Here is a 13,985-nt window from a genome sequence, read left to right as displayed (position 1 = left end):
GGCCATCCAGGTCAGGGCAAAAGAAAAACAGAGGTGGTTTGACGTTGCCCGCCTCTGCATAGCAACCCTGGACTTCCTTAGTGGTCTCCATTCCAAGTACTAACCTGGGCTGACCCTGCTTAGCTTCCGAGATCTGACAAGATCAGGCCAGTCTGGGCCATCCAGGTCTGGGCAAAAGAGGAACAGAGGTGGTTTGACGTTGCCCGACTCTGCATAGCAACCCTGGACTTTCTTGGTGGTCTCCATTCCAAGTACTAACCTGGGCTGACCCTGCTTAGCTACCAAGATCTGACAAGATTGGGCTAGCTTGGCCCATCTGGGTCAGGGCAAGAGAGGAACAGAGGTGGTTTGCTGTTGCCTGCCTCTGCGTAGCAACCCTGGACTTCCTTAGTAGTCTCCATTCCAAGTACTAACCTGGGCTGACCCTGCTTAGCTTCTGTGACAAGATCAGGCTAGCTTGGGCCATCCAGGTCTGGGCAAAAGAGGAACAGAGGTGGTTTGCTGTTGCCTGCCTCTGCGTAGCAACCCTGGACTTCCTTGGTGGTCTCCATTCCAAGTACTAACCTGGGCTGTCCCTGCTTAACTTTTGAGATCTGATGAGATTGGGCTAGCCTGGACTATCCGAGTCAGGGCAAGAGAGGAACCGAGGTGGTTTGCTATTGCCTGCCTCTGCATAGCAACCCCGAACTTCCTTAGTGGTCTCCCATCAAAGAACTAACAGGGCCAACACTGCTAAGTTTCTGATATCTCCCCCCCCCATTAATATTCTTATTATTTTCGAAGAAGCAAGCAAACAACAAGGTAATGTACATAAGCAAAGGCATGAAATAGCAAATATGTGTTGTGCAATGCAACCAGCATATACAAGCAAATACCTAATTGAAGTTTTAAGTACAGTAAATTAAAAATGTAGCAAACTTTGGTAATATGTGTTTTTTGGGAGTATCTCCCCCACAGTTAAGTATTCAAGTACAGGAAACTAAATTGCACAAAAAAAATATTCTGATGTTTTGCTATGCTAGCATTGCTTCCCTGTGGGGAAATTTTGCCGTGTACAAAGTGTTCCCATAACTTGTTCTGCCATTGTTGTACAGTAGGACCTAGAGCATCTCTCCACTTTTGAGCAACACATATTCTAGCAATCGCGATCAGAGTCAATACTAAGGTATGTTTTACTTTATTTTCAGAACATGCTTTTCACTTTGGAGGAAGTTTTGAGCTCACTAAGAGAGACTTTTTGCAGCGTTCATTGAAAAATTTGGATAAATATTTTGGTATTGGGCAACCTGTGCTTGGAAGTATCTGTTGAACACCCTGAGGAAGACCCTGAAACAGGAGGATATCTGGTCCCTCTGTGGGAGGAAGACTGAGCACTTATTCAGAATAGACTTAAAGGAGTCCTCCCTCTTAAAACTTTTGTATAATTAAGAAGGACTGATATTAATAAAGGGGTTGTGCGATATCTTTTGTGATATATTAAGAGACGATACTTAGATGTTTTGATATATGATTCTTTCTATGTATTAAGGCTTATATGATAAATAATATATGGTGAATAAATTGTAAAACTATAAAACAAAAAATATATGTAAAAATTATTTGAGATATTTTATAATCATCTGTATTTGCTGATTTTTGGTATTTCCTACTTACCGTCGGTCCTATTTTGGTTTTGTTATTTTCAGGTATGCCAGGCCCGGCGTCTAGCAGGACTGTTTCTGGACGAAAAGGTAAGTCAATCCCTGTGATGATTTTAATTTGGATGAGACTTTGTCTCCAAAACTCGTTTATGATTGGGCAATGCCACCAACAGTGAATGCATTCTGCTACAAGCTCACAGTGTTTCCAACACAGTTTCTGAAGTGACGGGTTGGCCACTGTGTGAGGCAGGATACACGCCAAGGGGAAGGGGAGAAGAATGGCAATTAGAAAGAAAGAGGCAGAAATCACCAGGCCTGTTTAAGAGGTAGCTAGATGTATCCTTCAGGGTCTTCTGCTCCCAACTGGATGTCACTTTTAATGCCATGCACTTTGAGTATCTTAATTAATAAAAAAGCAATTAACGGGGCGGCAACTTTCACGCTTCCCTGATGGATCGGCTACGTGCCCTTGACTGGGTTTGCCGTGCTTTTGATCTCTCTATTTCTCGCACGCGGTGTGCCCCCTCCCCCAACATCATGCAAAAGGAAACCAGAAAATTGCCATCCCAAAATGACATAATTTGATTGCGGAGCCTTAGAGGCAAGGGTAGGAGACTCTGAAACTGACTCAATTCCTTGCCGAAAACATTCTGAAAAGCAAATAATTCTTCTGCACTCCTTCCTTTCCAGTGCTATATTGATTTTCTTTTAAAACAAACTTTAGTTTCTTGAGGCTGGTCTTTTTAAACCCTTGAAAGCCAGGATAGGCCTTTTGGAAGAGGAAAGGGAGTGTTTGTATATGTGCGTGAGCAAGAGAGAGAGAGAGAGAGAGACTTTTGCCAGTTCTTATTCGGGAAATACACACCAACACACAAAGTTCAGATCACCAAAGCCAGTACTGTCTATTTCGACTGGCATCAGCTCTCCAGGGTCTCAGGCAGAGGAATTTCACATCACCTCCTCCCTGATGCCAGGGATTGAACCAGGGACTTCTGCATGCCAAACAGAGGCTCTGCCACTGAGCCACGGCCCCTCTTTACAGCTCTCCAGGGTCTCAGGCGGAGGTCTTTCCCATCACCTCCTGCCTGGTTCTTTTTAACTGGAGATGGCAGGGACTGAACCTGGGGCCTTCTGCATTCCAAGCAGAGGCTCTTCCACTGAGCCACAGCCCCTCTTTTCAGCTCTCCAGGGTCTCAGGCAGAGGTCTTTCCTATCCCTTCCTGACTGGTCCTTTTCAACTGGAGATGCCGGGGATTGAACCTGGGACCTTCTGCATGCCAAGCAGAGGCTCTTCCACTGAGCCACGGCCCCCCTTTACAGCTCTCCAGGATCTCAGGTGGAGGCCTTCCACATCACCTCCTACCTGATCCTTTTTTATTGGAGGTGCTGGGGCTTAAACTTGGGACCTTCTGCATGCCAAGTAGATGCTCTGCCACGGAGCCATGACCCCTCCTTATATCTGGAGATTTTGGGGGTGGAGCCTGGGGAGGGCAGGGATTGGAGAGGGGAGGGACCTCAGCAGGATATAATGCCACAGAGTCCAACATCCAAAGCAGCCCGTTTCTCCAGGGGAACTGATCTTGCTCGTCTGGAGATCAACTGTATTCGCTGGATATGTCTAGGCCCCACCTGGAGGTTGGTAACCCCAGTAGGTGTGTTGATCCAAGTCGCCTCCCCAAAACTTTATATTTTAGAGGAGGTAAATAAATTCTGGAAAGATGGCTACCCTTTTCAGACTAACGAGGAATCCACCGACTCTTAGAACCGGAACTTGGCACGCAAGGAGGCCTTAATGACCGGCATGCATTTGTTTGGGCAAATTGGGATGCAGATGGACAACTTTAGAAAACTAAGCAGGGCCATATGCAGGGGGAAATTCTATCAGGCCGTCAGTGGTGCAATTAGGAGAGGAGACGGTGAGCTGGAGTCATTAACGGCCCGGCTCAGACCTGGAGGCCCAGAAGCGTGGGAGTGGGTGAGCGCTGATTAGATTTGACAGACGGGAGCGGAGGAGCTCTGCCAACGACGCTTGTTAGGTCTCTCTCCAAAGCTGGCATGGCTTGGACACTACTGCAGAGCTTGGGGATCAAGTGGGCAGAGACCAGGGACGTTGAGTGTTCTCCGCAGAAGCATATGCTGTGCAGGTGAAGGTACTGGTTCTGAACTCCATCCCAGATGGACACGTCTTCATAAGAACGACAAAAGAGCCCTGCCGGATCAGGCCAGATGTCTGATCAAGTCCAGCATCCTGTCTCACACACCGGACAACCAGTTCCTCTGGAGGGCCAATAACTGGACACCTAGACCAAGGTCTTCCCCTAACAAGAACATCAGAAGAGCCTTGCTGGATCAGACAAGTGAAGATCCATCTAGTCCAGCATCCTACATCCCATAGTGGCCAACCAGTTCCTCTGGAGGGCCAGCAACAGGACATAGAGGCCGAGGCCTTCCCCTGATAAGAACATCAGAAGAGCCCTGCTGGATCAGAGCAGTGGTCCGTCTAGTCCAACCTCCTGTCTCGCACAGGGTCCAACCTCCTGTCTCGCACAGATCCTCCTGTCTCGCACAGGGGCCAAACAGTTACTCTGGATATCCAACAGGGCACAGAGGCCGAGGCCTTCCCCTGATGTTGCTTCCCGGCACTGGTATTCAGAGCTTTACTGCCTCTGGACATGGAGGTTCCCTTAAGCCACCAAGGCTAGTAGCCACTGATGGACCTCTCCTCCATCAATCAGTCTCATCCCCTTTTAAAGCTGTTTATTCCTGTGGCCATCACTACATCCTCTGGCAGAGAATTTTACATTTTAATCCCCCTCTGTGTAAAGTTGTATTTCCTTTTGCCCATCAGCCTCACTGGATGCCCTCGAGTTCTACTCTTTTGGTAGAGGGAGAAAAAGTTCTCTTTGTCAACTCTCACCACTCCATGCCTAACTTTATAAACCTCTATCATATCCCCCCCCATCATCTCTTTTCTAAACTGAAAATGTGGGCCCACGTACTCCGCTTGTTCCATATACCCAGACACAATTAAAAGCATCCTGAAACCCTTCCAACATTCTTCGGCCATCTCTGTGAACTGTCACAGGCACTGTCCAATAGGAACCTGCAGTGCTCACACAAAGCTTTGGGGAGCTTTTCTGAAGAGACAGATTTACTGGGTACCCTGTTGTTATAGCTGCAAAGGCGATGGAACAGGTGACAGGTAGATCTGAGTCCAGTAGCACCTCAGAAGCAGAGAAGGAGGAGAAGGAGGGGGAGGAGATTGGATTTATACCCCACCCTTCACTCGGAGTCTCAGAGTGGCTTACAAACTCCTTTCCCTTCCCCTCCCCAGAACAGACACCCTGTAAGGTAGGTGGGGCTGAGAGAGCTCTCTCGAGAACTGTCCTTGAGAGAACAGCTCTAATAGAACTATGGCTTGCCCAAGGTCATCCAGCAGCTGTGAGTGGAGGCGTGGGGAATCAAACCTGGTTCTCCCAGATTAGAGTCCACGCACTTAACCACCACACCAAAGTTCTCTTTGTCCAAACGCCTTCAAGCGAGACTTTGGAGCCCCCCCCTTCCAAAGTCGGCGGAGGCAACAAGAGATCCATTGTGCAACACAGAAAAACCGCCGTACAGTTGCCATTACCCAACGTCTTGCTGAGGCTGCCTGAGATGCGATCTACTGAACCCGGATTCTGCAGACCAATCATTCACGACACTGCCTGGCAGCTGAACCACAACAATTCTCCCAAGGGGATGTGCGATTTCCCATTTTTGGCCTTTACACGCCAGTGAAAGACGCGCTGGAAAAAAAATAAAAGTGTCTAACAAGGCCTGCAACAAGAACCTCACATCTCTTTCACCCAACTCCCCTAATTTGATCCTTTAACTTGGTTAAGGTGAAGAAGAGGAGATGGAAAAAAAGCTCTTGAAACAGACCAGTTTCTCTGAGAAACCTCTCTGCTTCCCCAGAGCTGCTTTTCCCACTGCCTTCGAGCCATAAATCTTGCAGTCTTACAGCAGACTACGGAGGAACTTATTCCTTTTATTAGTCCGGCTGAGGCTGGCCGAGGGTGTATTAACGATCTATCAGAAGCAACAGCGACACCAGTCTTGGAGAAATACTATGCATGCAGTCAAACACTCCGCTCCGGAGCACAGCCCAGTGAAATAACCGCGGGCCCCAGGGTTTTTGTGGGGGCAGGACTGGCACCCTTCCGACGAGTGTTTGTATGCTTGACCGTTCTTGCACTTTTCCAATGCAGCTTGCCTCCTCTTCTTGCTCAAGAGCTGGGTGCAGGTTGCTGGGCCATGCAGGTTGCTGGGCCGTGAAACAATCCACATGCCCCCCTGAACGCAACACTTTGCACCAGCTTATGGGTTTCGGGGCAGTTGTGGCTCAGTGATAGAGCACCCTGCTCGGCATGCAGAAGATCCCAGGTTCAATCCCCGGCATCTCCAATTGAAAGGACAAGGCAGGAGGGGATGGGAGAGACCTCCACCTGAGACCCTGGAGAGCTGTAAAGAGGGGCCGTGGCTCAGTGGAAGAGGCTCTGCTTGGCACGCAGAAGGTCCCAGGTTCAATCCCCGGCATCTCCATCTAAAAGGACCGGGCAGGAGGTGATGGGGAAGACCTCTACCTGAGGCCCTGGGGAGCTGTAAAGAGGGGCTATGGCTCAGTGGTAGTGCTTCAGCTTGGCAGGCAGAAGGTCCCAGGTTCAATCCCAAGCATCTCCATTTAAAGGGAACAGGCAGGAGGAGATGGGAAAGACCTTCGCCTGAGACTCAGGAGAGCTGGTGATAATCAAAGTTGACAAAACTGACTTTGAGGGATGAACAGTCTGACTCAAGATAAGGAAGTTTCATTCAGAGAAGGGTTGTGGCTCAGTGGTAGAGCATCTGCCATGCATGCAGAAGGTTCCAGGTTCAATTCTCAGCATCCGCAACTGAAAGGAAGAGGTAGGCCAAGGGTCTAACTCAGTAAAAGGTTCATTTAGGGAGGACACCATGGCTCAGTGGTAGAGCATTGGCTTTGCACACAGAAGGTCCCAGGTTCAGTCCCTGGTTTCTCCAGTTAAAAGGACCAGCCAGGAGGTGTTTGGAAAGACCTCTGCCTGAGACCTTGGAGACCAGCTGTCAAGCAAAGTAGATATTTCTTACCTTGGTGGACTGGTGGTCTAATTCAGTATAAGCCCGCTTCAGGTGTGCATCATCCTGCCAGGTGGAGCAGCACCTCAAATGGGTCCAGAGAAGGTAAGCCTTCCCCTGTATTGAACACATCAACACATGAAGCTGCCGTACACTGAATCAGACTATCAGTCTGTCAAAGCCAGTACTGTCCACTCAGATGGGCAGCGTCTTACCAGCGTCTCAGGCTGAGGTCTTTCCCGTCACCTCCTACTCGATCATTTTCACTGGAGATGCCGGGGATTGAACTTGGGACTTTCTGCATACCAAGACTGAGCCACGACCCCCACTCCCAATAAAGCTGCACTCTACTGAATCTGACCATTGGTCTGTCATGATCATTTTTGGCCTTTCTTTGGTCTTTCAAGGTCTGACCAGCAGGAGCTCTCTGGGGTCTCAGCCAGAGGTCTTTCCCATCACCTCCTGCCTGATCCTTTGAACTGGAGGGATCAGAGGTTGAACCTGGGACCTTCCGTGTGCCAAACAGATCCTCTACCACTGAGCCACAGCCCCTCCCCATTAAGACCCCCTGAGATCTGTTGGAAAAGACACATTGCAGGCTCCAGTTACTATGGAGGGCCGCCAAAGAGGGCACTGAGGCCAAGGCCTTCATGACAAGTACAGAAGAACGTCCTGCATCGGCCCAATGGTCCATCAAGTCTAGCATCCTGTCTTACACAGTGGTGAAGAAACCAACAAGGACCCAGCAGCTCTAGAGAATTTGACAAGACACAGTGGTGAACCAGTTCCTCTGGAGGGCCAACAACAGGGCATAGGGGCCAAGGCCTTCCCCGAGAAGAACATCAGAAGACCTCTGCTGGATCAGACCAGTGAGGGTCCATCTAGTCCAGCATCCTGTCTCACACAGTGGCCAGCCAGTTCCTCTGGAGGGCCAACAACAGGGCATAGGGGCCAAGGCCTTCCCCGAGAAGAACATCAGAAGACCTCTGCTGGATCAGACCAGTGAGGGTCCATCTAGTCCAGCATCCTGTCTCACACAGTGGCCAGCCAGTTCCTCTGGAGGGCCAACAACAGGGCATAGGGGCCAAGGCCTTCCCCGAGAAGAACATCAGAAGACCTCTGCTGGATCAGACCAGTGAGGGTCCATCTAGTCCAGCATCCTGTCTCACACAGTGGCCAGCCAGTTCCTCTGGAGGGCCAACAACAGGGCATAGGGGCCAAGGCCTTCCCCGAGAAGAACATCAGAAGACCTCTGCTGGATCAGACCAGGGGTCCATGGTCCAGCATCCTGCCTCCCCCAGTGGCCAACCAATTCCTCTGGAGGTCCAACAACTGGGCACCCCCTGATCAGAACATCAGAAGAGCCCTGCTGGATCATCTGGTCCCGCCTCCCGCCTTTGCACAGTGGCCAACCAGTTACGTGGGCCACTTTTTTACCGGTAGTCCACACCGGTTCACTTCCAGTCCTGGAAGCGACCAGACAGGGGCTGAAGTCCGGACAGCATCGGCCCGCACAGCTCTCCTGTCAGACCGACTAATCTGTACGCAGCGGCAGCTTCCCGACAGCAGACGGCAAAGCTGAGACGGACCATCGATCAAACAAAACCGCCCCACTTAACGCAGCCTCTCTTTCCTTGTATGCAAATCTGCTCCAGAGCCACCTATTTTTGTCCTCCTTGATATATCTCCAAAACAAAAAAACAAAAAAACCCCAACTTCACGAATATCCGGGGGCTTTATTTATTTATTTTCCCCCTCCTGCTCAATGCCGTGCGATTTCAAATCTGCATGCATTTAAATTAATTAACATACACAATTAAGCGGCGGCATTTTCCCTTTTCGGAGTTGGCGACAATGATGACAGACTCTCCAGTCGTTTGAGCTGAGCTGATCTTGAAAACAGCAGTCGACGAGGGGGGGAACACCCAAAATGAACCCCACTAGGGCAGGGGTTCTCCCCCCCCCCCCGCCTTGCCAGTCCCTTTCACAGTCTTTGATTCTTTCTTTAGCTCTTAAAGCCTGGGTGGTTGTTGTTGTTTTAAAATGTCCACTACCCCCTGCTCTTGTTTTCGAAGGATCTCACTCACTGGATTTTAAAGTCCTCTCTTCCCCTCCCTCGCCTTCTCATTTCACATCAGGATGAGCATGGAGACACTTTGGCGGGGCGTTAGGCTTTATGCTGTGAGTGAATTGTGCTCAGGGCTACCTGCCGAGTTCATAATTAAAGATGGGGATCCAAGCTCATTTGTAACATTTCGCAGAAAGCCACGAGATTCTGCCGGCTTCTGTCTTATATGGAGCAGTTTCCGTGACTAGTAAGGCTAGGCGGTCTCAGAATTTTGGAGTTGTCTAACAAAGATTTTTCCTCTGCACACTGGAGGGAGAGGAGGAGAACAAGAAGGAAGAGGAGGAGGAGGGGGGGATTGGATTTATACCCCGCCCTTAACTCAGAATCTCAGACCGGCTTACAATCACCTTCCCTTCCCCTCCCCACAACAGACACCCTGTGAGGTAGGTGGGGCCGAGAGAGCTCTAACTGAGAACTGCTCTTGAGAGAACAGCTCTGAGAGAACTTGTTACTGACCCAAGGTCACCCAGCTGGTTGCATGTGGAGGAGTGTGGGAATCAAACCCAGTTCTCCAGATCAGAGTCTGCCGCTCTTAACCACGACACCAAACTGGCTCATTCACATCTGAGAACTAGGGTTTCCAACTCCGCGTTAGAAAATTCCAAACAATTTGGGAGTGTAGCCTGGGAAGGGTCAGTATCGTCTACTCAGACTGGCAGTGACACCTCAGAGTCTCCAACTGAGGTCTTTCACATCCTCTAGTACCTGGTCTCCCTGAACTGGATGGACCAGACTAGTCTAATCTTGTCAGTTCTCAGAAGCTAAGGAGCGCCAGCCCTGGTCGGTACTTGGATGGGAGAACACCGGGGTCCCTACTCAGAGGCAGGCAACAGCAAACCACCTCTGTTCATCTCTTGCCTTGAAAACCCTACAGGGTTGCTCTAAGTCGGGTGCGACTTGACAGCACTTTCCACCACCACAGTCCTTTCAACTGAAGATGCTGGGGACTGACCCTGGGACCTTCTGCATGCCAAACAGATGCTCTGCCACTGAGCCACAACCCCATCCCAAAAGTACCTCCCCACAGGGAATATTATCTGATGATTTGTCATCTCTAACACTACCATGAAATGACTAGCATAGATAGAACTTAACACAAGAATATAAGAGAAGCTATGTTGGATCAGGCCAATGGCCCATTCGAACACTCTGGGTCACACAGTGGGGTGCCATCAGGAGGTCCACCAGTAGAACCCGAACTCCAGAAGACCCCCACTGTTGCCCCCCAAGCACCAAGAATACAGAGCATCACTGCCTCAACATAGTGTTTCATCTATACCTTGCGTATAATAGCCACTGATAGACCTCTGCTCCACCTCCCCACCTCAAGTCTCAAAGCTATTTGCTTTATGGAGCTTGCAGGTACTCTGGAAGGAAATCAACCATGGTTGCAGATACCAGTTCAACCATGGTTGTAGATATCGGTTCAACTGTGGTTATAGATTGCTGGCTCAATCTTGACTATAGATACTGGTTCAACTGTGGTTATAGATGCTGGCTCAACCACGATTGTAGATGTCAGCTTGACCATAATTGTAGATACCTCCTCAACCACAGTTGTAGATACTGGCTCAACCACAGCTATGGATGGCAGCTCAACCATGGTTGTAAATACCACCTCAGTCATGGTTGTATATACCGCTTCCACCATGTTTGCAGATACAGTCTCAATCACGGTTGCAGATGGCAGCTTAACCATGGGTGTAAATACTGCCTCAGTCATGGTTGTAGATACCTCCTCAACCATGGTTGTAGATACTGGCTCAACCACAGCTGTAGATGGCAGCTCAACTATGGTTGTAAATACCACCTCAATCATGGTTGTATATACTGGTTCAACCATGTTTGTAGATACAGCCGCAATCACAGTTGCAGATGGCAACTTAACCATGGGTGTAAATACTGCCTCAGTCATGGTTGTAGATACTGGCTCAACCACAGCTTTAGATGGCAGCTGAACTATGGTTGTAAATACCACCTCAATCATGATTGTATATACCGGTTCAACCATTTTTGTAGATACAGCCTCAATCACAGTTGCAGATGGTAGCTTAACCATGGGTGTAAATACTGCCTCAGTCATGGTTGTAGATACCTCCTCAACCATGGTTGTAGATACTGGCTCAACCACAGCTGTAGATGGCAGCTCAACTATGGTTGTAAATACCACCTCAATCATGGTTGTATATACTGGTTCAACCATGTTTGTAGATACAGCCGCAATCACAGTTGCAGATGGCAACTTAACCATGGGTGTAAATACTGCCTCAGTCATGGTTGTAGATACCTCCTCAATCACGGTTGTAGATGGCAGCTCAACTATGGTTGTAAATACCACCTCAATCATGGTTGTATATACTGGTTCAACCATGTTTGTAGATACAGCCTCAATCATGGTTATAGATGGCAGCTTAACCATGGGTGTAAATACTGCCTCAGTCATGGTTGTAGATACCTCCTCAACCATGGTTGTAGTTACCAGGATCTACTCGGTGCCGCTGCTTTAAGGGAGACCAGACTTGTCGATCGGTGCCGTTCTCGCCCAAGTGCAAGTTGATGAGCTGCTCACGGACGATCATATTAATTCCAGGAATAATCTGTCAAGGCTGCCGAGCTGATTACCCTTTCTTCTCGTCTGCTTACAAACAATGATTACCGTCTAATCTCAGCACTCTTGGAAAAGCTACCGAGAGTGCCCTTCATCTACCGCAATTATGTTCCATCTCCCTTGGAGAAAGGGCTCTTATTCACCACTAGTGCGATCTGCCATCTAATCTAGTCAGCTGGAACAGAGATGAAAATTACTTCCAATCCCCGCCCCCCCAGCATCGGCCTCATGTTCTGGTTCATAAGCCAGTAGAAGAAGCCAAACTGTCTTACAACAGCCAGGAGGCAAGAAATGATGAAGTCGAGGCACTAGTGAAACTTCAGCAGCCCCTGTGGTGTAGTGGGTAGAGTGTTGGTCAAGGGAGACCCAGGTTCGAATCCTCACTTGGCCATGCAAGTTTCCTGGGTGACCTTGGGCCGCTCTCTCTGTCTCTCTCTCAGCCTAACTTAGCTGTTAAGAATAAAACTTATTGACTTCATCTCTACCCCCACCTTCCTCCCCAATAGGGACCCAAAACAGGCTACAAAGTCCTTTTCTTCTTCCCTTTTATCCTCACAACAACCCTGTAAGGTAGGTTAGGCTAAGAGAGTGTGAGTGGCTCAAGGTCATCCACGAAGCTTCCATGGCAGGGTGGAGATTCGAACCTGGGTCTCCCAGATACTAGTCAGACACTCTAACCACTACATCATGAAGAGGAGGAGGAGGAGATTGGATTTATGCCCCACCCTTCACTTGGAGTCTCAGAGCGGCTTACAATTGCCTTCCCCTTCCCCTCCCCACAACAGACACCCTGTGATAGGTGGGGCTGAGAGAGCTCTTTCCAAAACTGTCCTTGAGAGAACAGCTCTAACAGAACTATGGCTTGTCCAAGGTTATCCAGCAGGTGCAACAGGAGGAATGGGGAATCAAACCCAGTTCTCCCAGATTAGAGTATGTGCGCTTAACCACTACACCAAACTGGCTTTGGGGAGACTGATGGGGATTTATGGTGTTGACTTTTTCGGTTCCCCGTTGCAAATAAAAGCAGGGCCTGTATACCTAAAGATATCAAACTGTTGTGCATTGTGACTGCAGTGCCTGCACCCTCCTGATTAAATTGCTCATGCACCAACACATGAGAAGGGAATAGAAGCAGGAGTCTTTAGCAGTAGCTCCATCAGTCATGGATGCATCGTCCTTTAGAGACTCACAGTAGTGGTAAAACTTTCAGAGGGCTACAAAGACTTTGCTGGGACATTTAAGAACATAAGAACACCAGAGGAGCCCTGCTGGATCAGACTGGGGGTCCACCTAGTCCAGAGTCCTATCTCACACGGGGGCCAACCAGTTCCTCTAGAGGGCCAACAACAGGGCACAGAGGCTGAGGCATTCCCCTGATCAGAACGTCAGGAGAGCCCTGCTGGATCAGACCAGTGGTCCATCTAGTCCAGCATCTTGTCTCACACAGGGGCCAACCAGTTCCTCTAGAGGGCCAACAACAGGGCACAGATCAGAACATCAGGAGACCCCTCCTGGATTGGACCGGTGGTCCATCTAGTCCAGCATCCTGTCTCACATACTGGCTAACCAGTTCCTCTGGAGGGCCAACAACGGGGCATAGAGGCCGAGTCCTTCCCTTGAGAAGAACATAGGAAGAGCCCTGCTGGATCAGACCAGGGGCCCATCTAGTCCAGCATCCTGCCTCACACAATGGCCAACCAGTTCCTCTGGAGGGCCAACAAGAGGACACAGAGGCCAAGGGCTTCTCCTGGGAGGAACATAAGAAGAGCCCTACTGGATCTGACCAGCAGTCCCGCTAGGACAGCGTCCTTTCTCACATAATGGCCAACTGTTTCCTCTGTTTTCTTGATTAAGGGCCACCCCTGTACGCAGGTGGGATTCAGCCCCATGTGCTTTGTAATCTGCCAGTCAGGGACTACATAATGTGAACTGGGGGATGTGGAAGAGTATGGAATAGCCTGATGTCAGATCTCAGGAGCTCAGCAGGGTAAGTACTCGGATGGGAGGCTACCACGAAAGGCTCTGCAGAGGAAGGCAATGGTCGACTTTCTCTGCTTCTTCCTTGCCTTGAAAGCCCCTTGCTGGGGTTTCTATAAGTCAATTGCACCTTGACAGTTGCCCCCCAAGTAGCAAGAAGACAGAGCATCACTTATATAACATACCGTAACGTAACATAACGTAACATAACATTTATGCTCTTTCTAAGAGCCAGTTTGGTGTAGTGGGTAGGGGCACAGACTCTAATCTGGGAGAACCAGGTTTAGTTCAACACTCCTCCACATGCAGCTGCTGGTGTGACCTTGGGTCAGTCACAAGTTTGCTCAGAGCTGTTCTCTCAGGAGTAGTCCTCGAAAGAGCTCTCTCAGCCCCACCTACCTCACAGGGTGTCTGCTGTGGGGAGGGGAAGGGAAAGGAGATTGTAAGCCACTCTGAGACTCCTTTGGGTAGTGAAGGGTGGGGTATAAATACAATCTCT

At 49.4% G+C, this 13,985-nt stretch overlaps 1 protein-coding gene across 1 annotated transcript in view; it reads right to left on the bottom strand.

Moving 5' to 3' along the window:
* Positions 1 to 13,985, bottom strand: part of MAD1L1 (MAD1 mitotic arrest deficient-like 1 (yeast)) — a 760,935-nt gene that overhangs the window by 126,685 nt on the left and 620,265 nt on the right. The window lies entirely within an intron of this gene.

The sequence above is a fragment of the Gekko japonicus genome, unplaced genomic scaffold (assembly GCF_001447785.1).
Source record: "Gekko japonicus isolate JY-2015 unplaced genomic scaffold, Gekko_japonicus_V1.1 scaffold196, whole genome shotgun sequence".
In the NCBI taxonomy this organism is placed as follows: domain Eukaryota; kingdom Metazoa; phylum Chordata; class Lepidosauria; order Squamata; family Gekkonidae; genus Gekko; species Gekko japonicus.
The sequence above is the reverse complement of the archived record's forward strand: the minus strand, read 5'-3'. Positions and strand labels throughout refer to the sequence as shown.